This window comes from Xenopus tropicalis, chromosome 1 (assembly GCF_000004195.4).
Source record: "Xenopus tropicalis strain Nigerian chromosome 1, UCB_Xtro_10.0, whole genome shotgun sequence".
NCBI lineage: Eukaryota > Metazoa > Chordata > Amphibia > Anura > Pipidae > Xenopus > Xenopus tropicalis.
In genome coordinates, this window is record NC_030677.2 from 14,249,083 (window position 1) to 14,263,096 (window position 14,014).

Genomic DNA, 14,014 nt, shown 5'->3' on the forward strand with positions numbered 1-14,014 from the left:
CTCACCGTGAGGAACCCCCTACCCAACATCCCCCCGGCAGGGCATTCCCCAACCCCTCACTGCCCTCACCGTGAGGAACCCCCTACCCAACATCCCCCGGCAGGGCATTCCCCAACCCCCTCACTTGCCCTCACCGTGAGGAACCCCCTACCCAACATCCCCCGGCAGGGCATTCCCCAAACCCCCTCACTGCCCTCACCGTGAGGAACCCCCTACCCAACATCCCCGGCAGGGCATTCCCCAACCCCCTCACTGCCCTCACCGTGAGGAACCCCTACCCAACATCCCCGGCAGGCATTCCCCAAACCCCCTCACTGCCCTCACCGTGAGGAACCCCCTACCCAACATCCCCCGGCAGGGCATTCCCCAACCCCTCACTGCCCTCACCGTGAGGAACCCCCTACCCAACATCCCCGGCAGGGCATTCCCCAACCCCCTCACTGCCCTACCGTGAGGACCCCTACCCAACATCCCCCGGCAGGGCATTCCCCAACCCCTCACTGCCCTCACCGTGAGGAACCCCCTACCCAACATCCCCCGGCAGGGCATTCCCCAACCCCTCACTGCCCTCACCGTGAGGAACCCCCTACCCAACATCCCATGCTTGCATGCACTGCATACTCAGGGTGAGGCCTTACCAGGGACCTATAAAGGGGCAAAATTATGTTCTCATCCCTTGAGTCAATGCCCTTTTTTATACAAGACAGCACTTTATTTGCTTTAGTAGCCACAGAATGACACTGCCTGGATTACACAGTTTATCCCCCAACACTACCATTTAGTATAACTGGCAATTAAGTTATTTCTACCAAAGTGAGTAAGCTTGTTCATATCAACATTGAACAAAATTTGCCAATTTACTGCCTAGTTTTCTAGTTTAGTTAAACCACTCTGCAAAGTGTAAGCACCCTGCATGGAACTTGTACTTTTGCACGATTTATTATCTCCAAAAAGAGAGACAGAACTTATACTGTCTATATCAGGGCCATTAATAAACAAGTTAAAAAGCAAAGGCCCAAGGACTGACCCCTGCGGTACTCACTAACCACACTGGTCCAATTAGAAAATGTTCCATTTACCACCACTCTTTGTACTCTATCCTTCAGCCAGTTCTCTATCCAATTACAGATATTATGTTCTAGGCCAATGTTCCTTAATTTAACCAGTAACCTTACATGGGTTGGTACTGTATCAAACGCTTTAGCTTTTTACCAGGGAATGGGTTCTTGCTCACCTTTTTATAGAATCCAATTCAATTAGTCTGGCATTAATTACATATAAAGCTAAGTATTTGCAATGTATTCAAGTATCTTATCCCTTATTCCCCCATTCCTAACACTAACGACAAACTAACAGGCCTATAGTTCTCAGGCTGAGACCAGGATTGCTGTGGCACCACATTAGCAGTTTGCCAGTCTTGTGGCACAATGCCAGGCCTCAAGGAATCCTGAATGGCTAAGTAAAGAGGTTCAGCAATCACCAGGGCCGGATTTCTCTTCTGGGCGCCCCGAGGCTGCCCCTGTTGGTGCCCCTCCTCCAACTGTGCGCATGCGCGAACGCGCGACCCCCCCAGTGCGCATGCGCAAATGCGTGACAACCCCCCTCCCATCCCCGCAGCTGCGAGTGCGCATGCACTCCTTTAAACTCCCATACGATGCAGTGGGGAGAGGTCCCGACTGCTCCATATGGGAGACAAATTTAAACATTTTCTGCCGCCCTAGGCCCGGGCCTTTGTGGCCTCTCCACAAATCTGGGCCTGGCAATCACTAAGATCCGCCCAGTAGATATATTGCCAGAACTGGATGTATTAAAAAGGAAACCTTGCAGAAACATACTGGAACAAATAGGCAGGCACAACTGGGGTCCCTTTTGCGTCAAAAATAGTCGTCAAGAAGCAGCTTGTAGTGTAAATAAAAGTATCAAAATGTATTTATTCCATAAAAAACAACTGCAAAAGCCTTACGCGTTTCGTACCTGACAGGGTACTTAATCATAGGCTATGATTTTATTTACACTACAAGCTGCTTCTTGACGACTTTTTTGGACGCAAAAGGGACCCCAGATGTGCCTGCCTATTTGTTCCAGTATGTTTCTGCATGACTCCCCAAGCTGATGGTCTGGGGCATGAGCACCTGGACCCACCTAAGTAGGGGGTAAGATTCTACTTCAATACGATAATTGTGTTAGTCTGTGAGATTTATGTATATATTTATTAAACAGGAAACCTTCATTGTTCCTCAGTTGAAAAATAATTCAGAATTTCTGCTTTTTCCCTGCTCTCGTCAACCAATTGACCTCCCTTTGATAATAAAAGGCCCATCGCTATTTGCTTTATGGTTTTGTTCTTTTTCCGTAACGTCTAAAATTGTGTCTTAGTTACTCCGTTATATGGAGTTGTCTTTGCAACATCTCATAGGGAATGATGTTCCGATCACTATTCCCTAAATGCCCAATCAAATGCTAGAGGTGAGTTCAGTATTATTAGTTATTACCGGATCTTTTCCTGTAGGTTCCTGAGCATATTAACAAGCTGCCTAGACTTTTGTGATTGTTTTATTTCAGTCTCCGCTATGGGACCCGTAAGCACAACTTGGGTGCACCATTTGGTTTATTCCTGTTTGCCCGGAGGAGGCTGGTAGTTCTGGCTTGTGGTGTCCCCCCCCCCGGGTGTTTTCCCAACCTCTAGTGGGAAGATGCAGATCTTTGAGATACTAAGAGTTCCTTCTCTCCCCCTCAGTATAAATGTCTAAGAATAATCTTAAGGAAGTGAAATTTGCGTCCGTTCTGTAGCGAAACCCTTCAAGAGAGATTTAGCTGCCGTCAGCATTTTTAACCACAGATTGAATTGCTACAGATGAATGGGCCCGGGTGGAAACGGCTCCTGTAAGAAACACAATTTAATTTATAGTACAATGTGCTACGGTCAGATGGTCATTGCTGGTTCAGGCAAGTGTAGCGCTGCCCCCGTACAGTTACCATCGCTTGATTCTTCTTAGCAAAAGTGTTTCTCCATCTTCATGGGAGTTTTGCATTGCAGAGTCTTGCTCTCTAGAATGGGCTCCCAAACAATGAGTAAAGGTGGCCATAGCAAGCAGATCTTCTCCCGATATGCCCACCCACTCCTTAGGGCCAAGCGATTGAATTAAAATGATGGGTATAGGTGCCATTGGTTCGGGGACCCCATCAACGAGCCGACGCGGTCCACGATCCGACAGAAAAATCAAACCTTCCTGATTGAGACCTAGGTGATTTCTGGCTCGATGTCAGGGAGGCCCATCGTTGGTGCCTAAAGGACAGATATCGGCAGCTGGAATCGGCCTGTGTATGGCCTCCTTAATCTACTAGGCTGGAGATGGATTCCAGGGTAGAACATTGGAATTGCCAATATTTTCCTCCTTTCTCTAACCTTTATTTTCCTTTGTTCTGCTCTTGCTCCTGATCTTCCTTTTCCTTCACCCTGGTTCTCCATTCCATTGGCAACACTAGAGGATACCGACACCCACCATCTACCTCACCTTGTAAAGTATTATCATCTCCATGTTACATAGTAAGTTAGGTTGAAGAAAGACCTGTATTCCCTCACTTGTACTGAGAGCTATCTCCCCTACCCCTGTATTCCCTCACTTGTACTGAGAGCTATCCCCCCTACCCCTGTATTCCCTCACTTGTACTGAGAGCTATCTCCCCTACCCCTGTATTCCCTCACTTGTACTGAGAGCTATCCCCATACCCCTGTATTCCTCACTTGTACTGAGAGCTATCTCCCTACCCCTGTATTCCCTCACTTGTACTGAGAGCTATCTCCCCTACCCCTGTATTCCCTCACTTGTACTGAGAGCTATCCCCCCTACCCCTGTATTCCCTCACTTGTACTGAGAGCTATCTCCCCTACCCCTGTATTCCCTCACTTATACTGAGAGCTATCTCCCATAACCCCTGTATTCCCTCACTTGTACTGAGAGCTATCTCCCATACCCCTGTATTCCCTCACTTGTACTGAGAGCTATCCCCCATACCCTGTATTCCCTCACTTGTACTGAGCGCTATCTCCCCCCTTATCCCCACTTGTACTGAGAGCTATCCCCCTACCCCTGTATTCCCTCACTTGTACTGAGAGCTTATCTCCCCTACCCCTGTATTCCCTCACTTGTACTGAGAGCTATCCCCCCTACCCCTGTATTCCCTCACTTGTACTGAGAGCTATCCCCCTACCCCTGTATTCCCTCACTTGTACTGAGAGCTATCTCCCCTACCCTGTATTCCCTCACTTGTACTGAGAGCTATCCCCCTACCCCTGTATTCCCTCACTGTACTGAGAGCTATCTCCCCCCTACCCCTGTAATTCCCCTCACTTGTACTGAGAGCTATCTCCCCTATCCCCTGTATTCCCTCACTTGTACTGAGAGCTATCTCCCATACCCCTGTATTCCCTCACTTGTACTGAGAGCTATCCCCTACCTGTATTCCTCACTTGTCTGAGAGCTATCCCCCTACCCCTGTATTCCCTCACTTGTACTGAGAGCTATCTCCCCTACCCCTGTATTCCCTCACTTGGTACTGAGAGCTATCTCCCATACCCCTGTATTCCCTCACTTGTACTGAGAGCTATCTCCCCTACCCCTGTATCCCTCACTTGTACTGAGAGCTATATCCAATACCCCTGTATTCCCTCACTTGTACTGAGAGCTATATCCCATACCCCTGTATTCCCTCACTTGTACTGAGAGCTATCCCCCCTACCCCTGTATTCCCTCACTTGTACTGAGAGCTATCTCCCCTACCCCTGTATTCCCTCACTTGTACTGAGAGCTATCCCCCCTACCCCTGTATTCCCTCACTTGTACTGAGAGCTATCTCCCATACCCCTGTATTCCCTCACTTGTACTGAGAGCTATCCCCCTACCCCTGTATTCCCTTCACTTGTACTGAGAGCTATCCCCTTCCCCTACCCCCTCCGTATTCCCTCACTTGTACTGAGAGCTATCTCCCATACCCCTGTATTCCCTCACTTGTACTGAGAGCTATCCCCCATAACCCTGTATTCCCTCACTTGTACTGAGAGCTATCCCCCCTACCCCTGTATTCCCTCACTTGTACTGAGAGCTATCTCCCCTACTCTACCAATACCTTTGGGTCAAGCTCAGGGTGTTCAACCAAACCATTCTCAAGATCTGTATGATCACTCACAAGGGATGCAAAGTGCGGATGATGAGATCCGCCTCAGTGCTACCCCCAATTTAGAAAATTTGGTGACTCAGACCTCATCTGGTCGAGTGAAGGAGACACAGTCCCCACATGGCAAAAAGAGACCCCATTCAAGAGGGTCTGGTTTGTCTACCTCTAATAGGTACCAGGTTTTAGCCAGCCTAGGGAACACTTCAGCTGAGCCGCAACAGCTCAATGAACTTCCAGAGGAACCCACTGGTGACTGGGGTGACTCCATAGACCCTGGTGATGTTGACAGTCAGGCACGGTCGCATGTCAGTGAGACCCCTCAGGTTTGTCATCGCTTAGAGGATTCCAATATGGATTCCTCTGGCAGCTCCTCAGGGATTAAACAGAAGAAGAGAAGGAGGAACAATAAGAAACAGCGTGCCCATTAACATATAATACATAAATATGGCCAGTGAACACTATAGAGTGCTATCATTAAATGCGTGTAGTATTAAATCTGACGAAGCCAGGTTTTTAGCTTACGACTTCCTGGAGGCATCAGATGCAGAAATAATCTGCCTACAAGAGACCCGTCTTACCCACAAGCTGCAGATTGCTAAAGCCAGAAGGGACTGGCGGTGTGGAGCCTCCTTTTGGTCTATAGGGGAGGAGCCTGCAGCTGGTGTTGGCATTCTCTTTAAAGGCCCTCAGCAACCCACGGTGCACAGGCTAATTGAAATTTCAGTGGGTCGTTGTCTGTTGTTAGATTTCACCTTGGGTAATACCAGGATGAGGGTCATCAATACATATGGTCCTCAAATCCCCTCCGAGAGAACAAACTTATGGTCTGAAATAGCTCAGTACTTAATTGTTCCATATACTCTGTTGCTATTGGGAGATTTCAATCAGGGTCTCATACCCTCTCGGAAAACTTCTAGATCCCTGAGAACAATGGTGCACCAAGCAGGCCTAGTTGACCTTTTTGCTGCTAATGGTAGGCGCCCGGCAAATACCTACACGTGTAGCACTCGCTCATCACGCATTGATTTTGTGTTCGCTAATTCAACCACATCCTTCACTGGGTGTAAAGAAGTTGTGGTTGAGTTCTCAGACCATCTGGCCATTTCTGTCACTCTGGGTGTATCCTCCGTGCCCACAAGGGGTAAAGGTTTATGGAGATTAAACAGACCCTCACACCTTACAAGGTTTCAAAGAATTATTAGATTTGCAGTTGCAGAGAGTTAGTTTCTACGACTCCTATGCTAAATGGTGGGAGCAAGCCAAACAGACATTTAAGCACCATTTTAAATCTTCAGCATCTGCTAAGTCTGCTAGGCAATATCGAGCCTATCTTGCAGTCAGAAGCAAGCTGGAATATGCCATCTCCAACAAGTTGTCCAGCCGTGATATACAGAAGCTTAAGGAACGGCTCAGGGAACTCCAGTACTCCCGCTATAAGTCTCTCATCTTTGAGAGGGACTATGGCAAGTTCCTGACGCCCAACCCTTACTTGCAATGTAGAGAGAAGGAGAATGCCAAGATTGTTACTGGTTTCTTAGACTCCAAAGGGCAACTGCAACAGTCAAAAACAGGTATCTTGACAGTAGTTGCTGAGTTTTATAAGGAACTGTTTAAAGATAAAGCCATTGATTCTTCTCTTATTGATGGTTTTCTGGCATCAGTAGAACACCCCAAAGCCAACACTGATTTCTCGTCACTCACAAGAGAGATAGATGAGAGGGAGATTATGGAAGCTATAGCCTCACTTCCTCTCAAAAAATCCCCTGGTCCTGATGGGCTGACCTCAGAATTTTATAAAGCTTATAGTAAGGAACTGTCACCAATCCTTCAGAAAGTGTTTACCCAGTGCTTGCAGACAGGGCAGCTGCCAAGGTCCCTGAGGGAATCTGCCCTCATTCTATTGTCTAAGGGCAAAGACCGCAGGCAAATTACTAATTGGAGGCCCATAGCTTTACTCAACACGGACCGTAAAATCCTGGCTAAGGTGCTGTTCAATAGGTTGTATGCTGTCTCTGATCTTTTGCTATCAGAAGATCAATATTGTGCTGTGAAGGGGAGAGGGGTCCTTCAGGCAGCAGCCACAATAAGGGAGACAATTGAATATGCAAAAGTGACAAACTGTGAAAAATACCTTCTTGGTTTGGATCAAGCAAAAGCCTTTGACCGGGTGCAACACCCGTACCTGTGGGCTACTTTGTCTAAGTATGGCATCCCAGTTCCATTTGTCAATTGGTTGAAAACATTATACCAGGAGGGAGAATGCTTCCCCTTGATCAATGGTTGGCAGGGCGCTAGGTTCCCGGTGGGTGCTGGGGTGCGGCAGGGCTGCCCGCTCAGTCCGCTTCTGTATGTTTTTGCCTTGGATCCTTTTCTGAGGCGACTGCGCAGTGGTGGACTGGTTGGAGTCTGCATCCTTCGGCCTCCTCCGGTCAGCTTGGTGGCTTATGCTGATGATGTCTCAGTTTGGGTATCTGACTCGTCAGAGGTAGATATCCTGATGGAGGCTCTTGACACTCTGGGTGTCGGACTCCAAGCCTGCCTTCCAAGTGGCGAGTTTTCCGACGACCTCCACCAAAATTAAGGCTCTGGGGATAAAGTTTGGGAGGGACATGTCTGGGAAATCCAATTGGGAGGAGAAATTAGATGCCGGAAAAGAAAAGGTTCAGCGCTGGTGCAAATTGCGACTGACCTGCAGGGAAAGGGTTGCTATAGTCAAGGCTTACTTGGTCCCTATGTTTCTGTACCTGTCCTACATTTACCCAATACCTGCCACACTGTGTGCAGCTTTGCAGGCTATGTTTTTTACAATGCTCTGGGGTAACAAGATCACTTTGGTTAAGAGGGGCATTACTAACCTGCCAAAGAGCAAAGGTGGCCTCGACATGGTGTGCCCTATAGCCTTTTTTGCATCCACATTCTTGGCATTTAACTTTCCCAAGTTGGATGCAGACCCCCCTGCATTGTGGCAGATAGGAATCTCATATTGGTCTGAGCCAAACCTCACCAAGTGGTATAAGGGAGAAAGGTTGACCCAAGTCAGACGGAAAAATTGCAACATTCCTGAATATGTCATCACTGCTTTAGTATGGGTCAGGAAGTGGGCCTTGTCCAAGTGCCAGCTCGATACGGTCCCCTGAAAGGCCCTGTATAGTGAGATTGTTCAGGGTTATTTTGTTGCTTCCCCTGTGCTCAGTGACTGCATCGGTGACACCGCAGAGCGCTCACTTCGTCTCTTGAACAGCAAATCGTTACCTCCCAAACTGTACGATGTTCAGTGGCTGTCTCTGCATGGGAAACTGAAGGTGCGGGGTAATTACCGGCACCTCTCTCGGCCGGACAGGGTGTGCCCCTGGGGTTGTGCTGTTGAGGAAACTCAATGCCATTTTTTGGTTCACTGCCCAGTGTCAACAGCGGTCAGGCGTTCCCTAGCAACAGAGTTACAGTTTCCTTCTCTCAAAGTGGCCGGATACGCTCACCTAGCCTATGGAACACTAGATAACGCTGCCTACAGTGCTGACCACACCTACATCATTGTGTCGGTCTTTAAGTATTTCCTGTGGCAGTTCTTCCGGAAATCCACGGCAAAATCATAGACTCTTCCCAGGACTGAGACTGCTTTTGTCCATATGTCAGGATCTTCATCAGGACATTTGGCCAGTGGACTGGGGGGGGTGAATTTTTAGTTGTAACTTGAAATTATTGGCCGGCATGTCGGTCTGAGTTCTGTTAATTCTCTTTTGTGAAGTTTTAATAAAACCACATAAAAACCCTGTATTCCCTCACTTGCTAAAAAGCCACCCAGCCCCTTCTTAAAGTTATATAATGTATCAGCCAGCACGACTGATTCGGGGAGGGAATTCCAGAACTTCACAGCTCTCACTATATAATCCTTTTCCAAATATTAAGACAGAACCTCCCTTCTAAACGGAGTGGGTGCCCTCGTGCCCGTTAGAAGGACCTACTGGTAAATAAAACATTAGAGAGGTTATTATATGATCCCTTTATATATTTATACATAGTTATATCACCCCTCAAGCTGTTATACCTACATCTCGTGACCCACGTGGCATCACCCAATGAGCTTGGTTACCAGTATTACGCCCCAGCATTGGCGCCGAACAGAGGCTCCAGAATCAGAACCCACAAGGAACAGAACTAGAAACCAGAAGAATAAAACGGGAACCAGCCATGAAAATAAGGAACATTAATCCGACTACAGGGCGATTTTTATTTGTCAATTAAGAAAAGGATGTTACGCAAAATACAAACGCAACAGTAATAGAGTCGATTGTTATTGACCTCGGGTGGCATTGCCGTTCCCAAACACCGGTAATAGGACGGATATCGCCATTGATGTATTTTACGCTTTGTATGCCGGAATTTTCTTTGTTAAATTGTATATGACCCATTATTGCATATTGCCTCTTCCATTCTGGGGGGAAAGAACGGTCACTAACTTCTCTGGAAGCTGATTGGTTGTATTAAAGAAGCAGCACTTGGAATACCTAAGTCCTTTCTTCTCGTGCCCAATGCATTCTGGGTAGTTAATAATGTTTACTTATCTATGGTGTTTTTATAGGAGACCCTTGGAGGTCTGGGGGTGACACTTTCGTATACTTTCCTGGGCAAGCACAATACATAAATCATCAATAAATCAGCTCCATGAAACTAAAACATTTAGTGTTGAGACCTATACCATGATATTTTGGCAATGCAAGTGTCAGACCCACCGGCACCTCGGGATATGTGGTGATCTCAAGCACCTAAGCCGTCATGCCATGGGGATACCAACAATACAATTTTGCTCAAGTTTGCTTGGGTTACCAACCTGCTGAAGGCCTTCTTGTACCTTTGATATGGACCTGTTTTTGGCCCTTGCCTGTCTGGATTCTGACTTGTTGAGGTCCGCCAATGACTTTTGGACTGTAACAATTCTGAATATGGCCACTTGCCCTGAAGCTTTTCAATATTACCTGGTTCTGGTCTTCACTGCCTTGTCTGTTGCACCCAGAAAACTTGGATCTCTCTTAGCACTTGTAATGCCATAGAATGCAAGGGTGAGCCAAGTGAGAGTGAGCCAATGCTTCTCCCTTATGGGGGCTCATCAGTGACCAGTGCAAGGTTGTCTGATCGGCATATAGAGAGCCAGGACATTGGGTCCACAAAAAAAGCACTTGGGGGAGGAGACACAATCCTTATTCGTAGGCAGAAGGAATTATGTGAAGGAAGCCCATTATTGCTTTGTAGAGGGTGAAGCCAGTCTGCAGTTGGGAATCTGATCAGAATACTTCCCTGGCTATTCAATAAAAGCCACAACCCATTTCACTTGTGAGCCACACAGCATAAAAAAAGTTCTTTGGGGAGGCCAAATAAGGGCTGTGATTGGCTATTTGGTAGCCCCATGGGGACAGCTGGCCTGCAGGAGGCTCTGATTGGGGTAAAACTGTGTCTCTGTGATTACAAAACTTGTCTCCAAGCCGGAAAGGTTAATTAGGTACCTACTTTGTGGCTACATGGAGCAACATCAAAGGGGGTGGTGAAAAACATGTTGCCCCTGAGCCACTGGTTGGGGATCTGTGCTCTAGGGCAGTGCTGTCCAACTTCTGTGGTGCTGAGGGCCGGAATTTCTCTAGCATACATAGTGGAGGGCCGCTAATGGAAGCCAGTTTTGACCACTCTCCCTGTGCTGCCTGTGTGTGCCATACTCTGCCTGCCCTAGGCTGCCTGTGTGTGCCATACTCTGCCTGCCCTATGCTGCCTGTGTGTGCCATACTCTGCCTGCCCTATGCTGCCTTTGTGTGCCATACTCTGCCTGCCCTATGCTGCCTTTGTGTGCCATACTCTGCCTGCCCTATGCTGCCTGTGTGTGCCATACTCTGCCTGCCCTATGCTGCCTGTGCGTGCCATACTCTGCCTGCCCTATGTTGCCTGTGCATGCCATACTCTGCCTGCCCTATGCTGCCTGTGTGTGCCATACTCTGGCCTGCCCTATGCTGCCTTGTGTGCCATACTCTGCCTGCCCTATGCTGCCTTTGTGTGAAATACTCTGCCTGCCCTATGCTGCCTGTGTGTGCCATACTCTGCCTGCCCTATGCTGCCTGTGCGTGCCATACTCTGCCTGCCCTATGCTGCCTATGTATGCTATACACACAATGCTGGCACTGCTCCTACAGCCTGAGCCTGAGGTGTGAACACTGCAGGGGGTGAACAATGCAGAAACTAAAAGGTGTGAGCAGTACAGGGGATTACATATTTAAACAATACAGGGGGTTTACAGCCTGAATCTGAGGTGAGAACCATGCAGGGGGGGCAGTTAATCTCAGTACTGATACTATTTAAAGTTTACACAAAGGTAAGCCATCAAAGCAGCCAGACAGGTGGGGGGCCACACAGAGGGGGGTCACGGGCCGCCAGTTGGACAGCACTGCTCTAGGGTATTCCATGTAAACAGATATTTTAGGAGCAAAACCAGGGGGGCAGTTGGGAAGCTGATGAGGATATTACCCTGGCTCTGCCTTAGAATTCAAAGGGTCTGGGGTATTCCATATAAATGGGGGTTTCGGAGTGATGTTGGGCTCCCTTCCCAGAATGCCTTCTGCTTTGCACACAAATGACAAGGGCAACTCCTCAATGGAACACTTTTCCTATGGCTCAATTAATGCCGCAATGCTCATAGCATGGACACGGCCAAGCGCTTTGTGGCCCTACGTTGCCAGGCAGAGGGGACCATAACGATGAGTGAGTTTCGTTTTTCTCCTTCCCCCTTCCTGGCTGACTCTCGTTTCTCGCACTTGAGGAATGTGGATTTGCTGACGGGGCCGCGTTGCACAAACACAACTTGTCCCAAAAGAGGAACCCGGGATCCACTCATTATTAATAGCGATGATCTTTCCTTCTGCACTCGCTCAGTGGGGACGGCAGCGCCGGCGGCAGGACTCTGGGCTCCTCCAGGCAGGTGGGTAAAACCATTCAATGTCCCATAGGGGGGGATCCATCATGCGTTGCCCAGATAACCTTATGTCAGGGGGCCCCAACCTTTCTTACTCGGGAGCCACAGTCAGATGTAAAAAGACTTGGGGAGCAACACAAGCACCATAAAAGTTCATGGAGGAGCCAAATAAGGGCTGTGATTGGCTATTAGGGGCCTCTATGCACCCTATCAGCTTACAGGGGCTTTATTTGGTAGGAAATCTTGTTTTTATTCAACCAAAACTTGCCCCCAAGTCAGGAATTCAAAAATAACTCCCTGGTTTGGGGGCACTGAGAGCAACACCCAAGGGGTTGGGGAGCAACATGTTACCCCTGAGCTACTGGTTGGGGATCACTGGCTTACGTCTATACTTTGCTGTTATCTCTTCTCCACTGCAGGTAACTGTTGGCTCTGGATGGTTCTGATTGGCTACATTCTCTGTTCCCATAATGGTTCTTCTGTAGTAACTGGTTACAGGTTGGGCTAGTTATAGGGGTGGTTAACTTTTAGTATGTTATAGAATGGCCAATTCTAAGCAACGTTCCACTTGGTCTTCATTATTTATTGTTTTATAGTTTTTGAATGATTTACCTTCTTGTCCTGAATATTTCCAGCTATGGGGGGGGGTCACTGACCCCATCTAAGAAACAAATGCTGTGTAAGGCTACACATCCTTGTTATTGTTACTTTTTATTACAGGTATAGGACCCCTTATCCAGAATGCTTGGGACCAAGGGTATTCCAGTTAAGGGATCTTTCTGTAATTTGGATCTCCATACCATAAGAAGACTAAAAAATCTATAAAACATTTATCAAACCCAATAGGATTGTTTTGCATCCAATAACTATTATTTATATCTTAGTTGGGATCAATGACAGGTACTGTTTTATTATTACAGAGAAAAGGGAATCATTTAACCATGAAATAAACCCAATAGGGCTGTTCTGCCCCCAATAAGGGGTAATTATATCTTAGTTGGGATCAAGTACAGGTACTGTTTTATTATTACAGAGAAAAGGGAATCATTTAACCATTAAATAAACCCAATAGGGCTGTTCTGCCCCCAATAAGGGGTAATTATATCTTAGTTGGGATCAATTACAGGTACTGTTTTATTATTACAGAGAAAAGGGAATCATTTAACCATTAAATAAACCCAATAGGGCTGTTCTGCCCCAATAAGGGGTAATTATATCTTAGTTGGGATCAAGTACAGGTACTGTTTTATTATTACAGAGAAAAGGGAATCATTTAACCATTAAATAAACCCAATAGGGCTGTTCTGCCCCCAATAAGGGGTAATTATATCTTAGTTGGGATCAATTACAGGTACTGTTTTATTATTACAGAGAAAAGGGAATCATTTAACCATTAAATAAACCCAATAGGGCTGTTCTGCCCCAATAAGGGGTAATTATATCTAGTTGGGGATCAAGTACAGGTACTGTTTTATTATTACAGAGAAAAGGGAATCATTTAACCATGAAATAAACCCAATAGGGCTGTTCTGCCCCCAATAAGGGGTAATTATATCTTAGTTGGGATCAATTACAGGTACTGTTTTATTATTACAGAGAAAAAGGGAATCAGTTTTAAAATTCTGAATTACTTGATTAAAATGGAGTCTATGGGAGACGGGCTTTCCATAATTCGGAGCTTTCTGGATAACGGGTTTCCGTATAAGGGATCCCATACCTGTACTGATCTTTCTATTCAGGCCCTCGCCTATTTGTATTCCAGTCTTTCATTCAAATCAGTGCATGGTTGCTATGGTAATTTGAGCTCCGGCAACCAGACTGCTATAAAGTGCAAACTGGAAAGCTGCTAAATAACAAGCTAAATAACTCAAATAATGAAAATGAAGACCA

At 47.0% G+C, this 14,014-nt stretch overlaps 1 protein-coding gene across 1 annotated transcript in view; it reads left to right on the top strand.

Annotated features, from left to right (window-relative positions):
• Positions 1-11,958: 11,958 nt before the first annotated feature.
• The window catches only part of siglec1 (sialic acid binding Ig like lectin 1), a 28,559-nt gene continuing 26,503 nt past the window's right edge, over positions 11,959-14,014 (top strand). The window contains exon 1 of the mRNA XM_002938400.5: positions 11,959-12,130. The gene's annotated coding sequence lies outside the window, so the exon portion shown is untranslated. The remainder of the gene's footprint in view (positions 12,131-14,014) is intronic.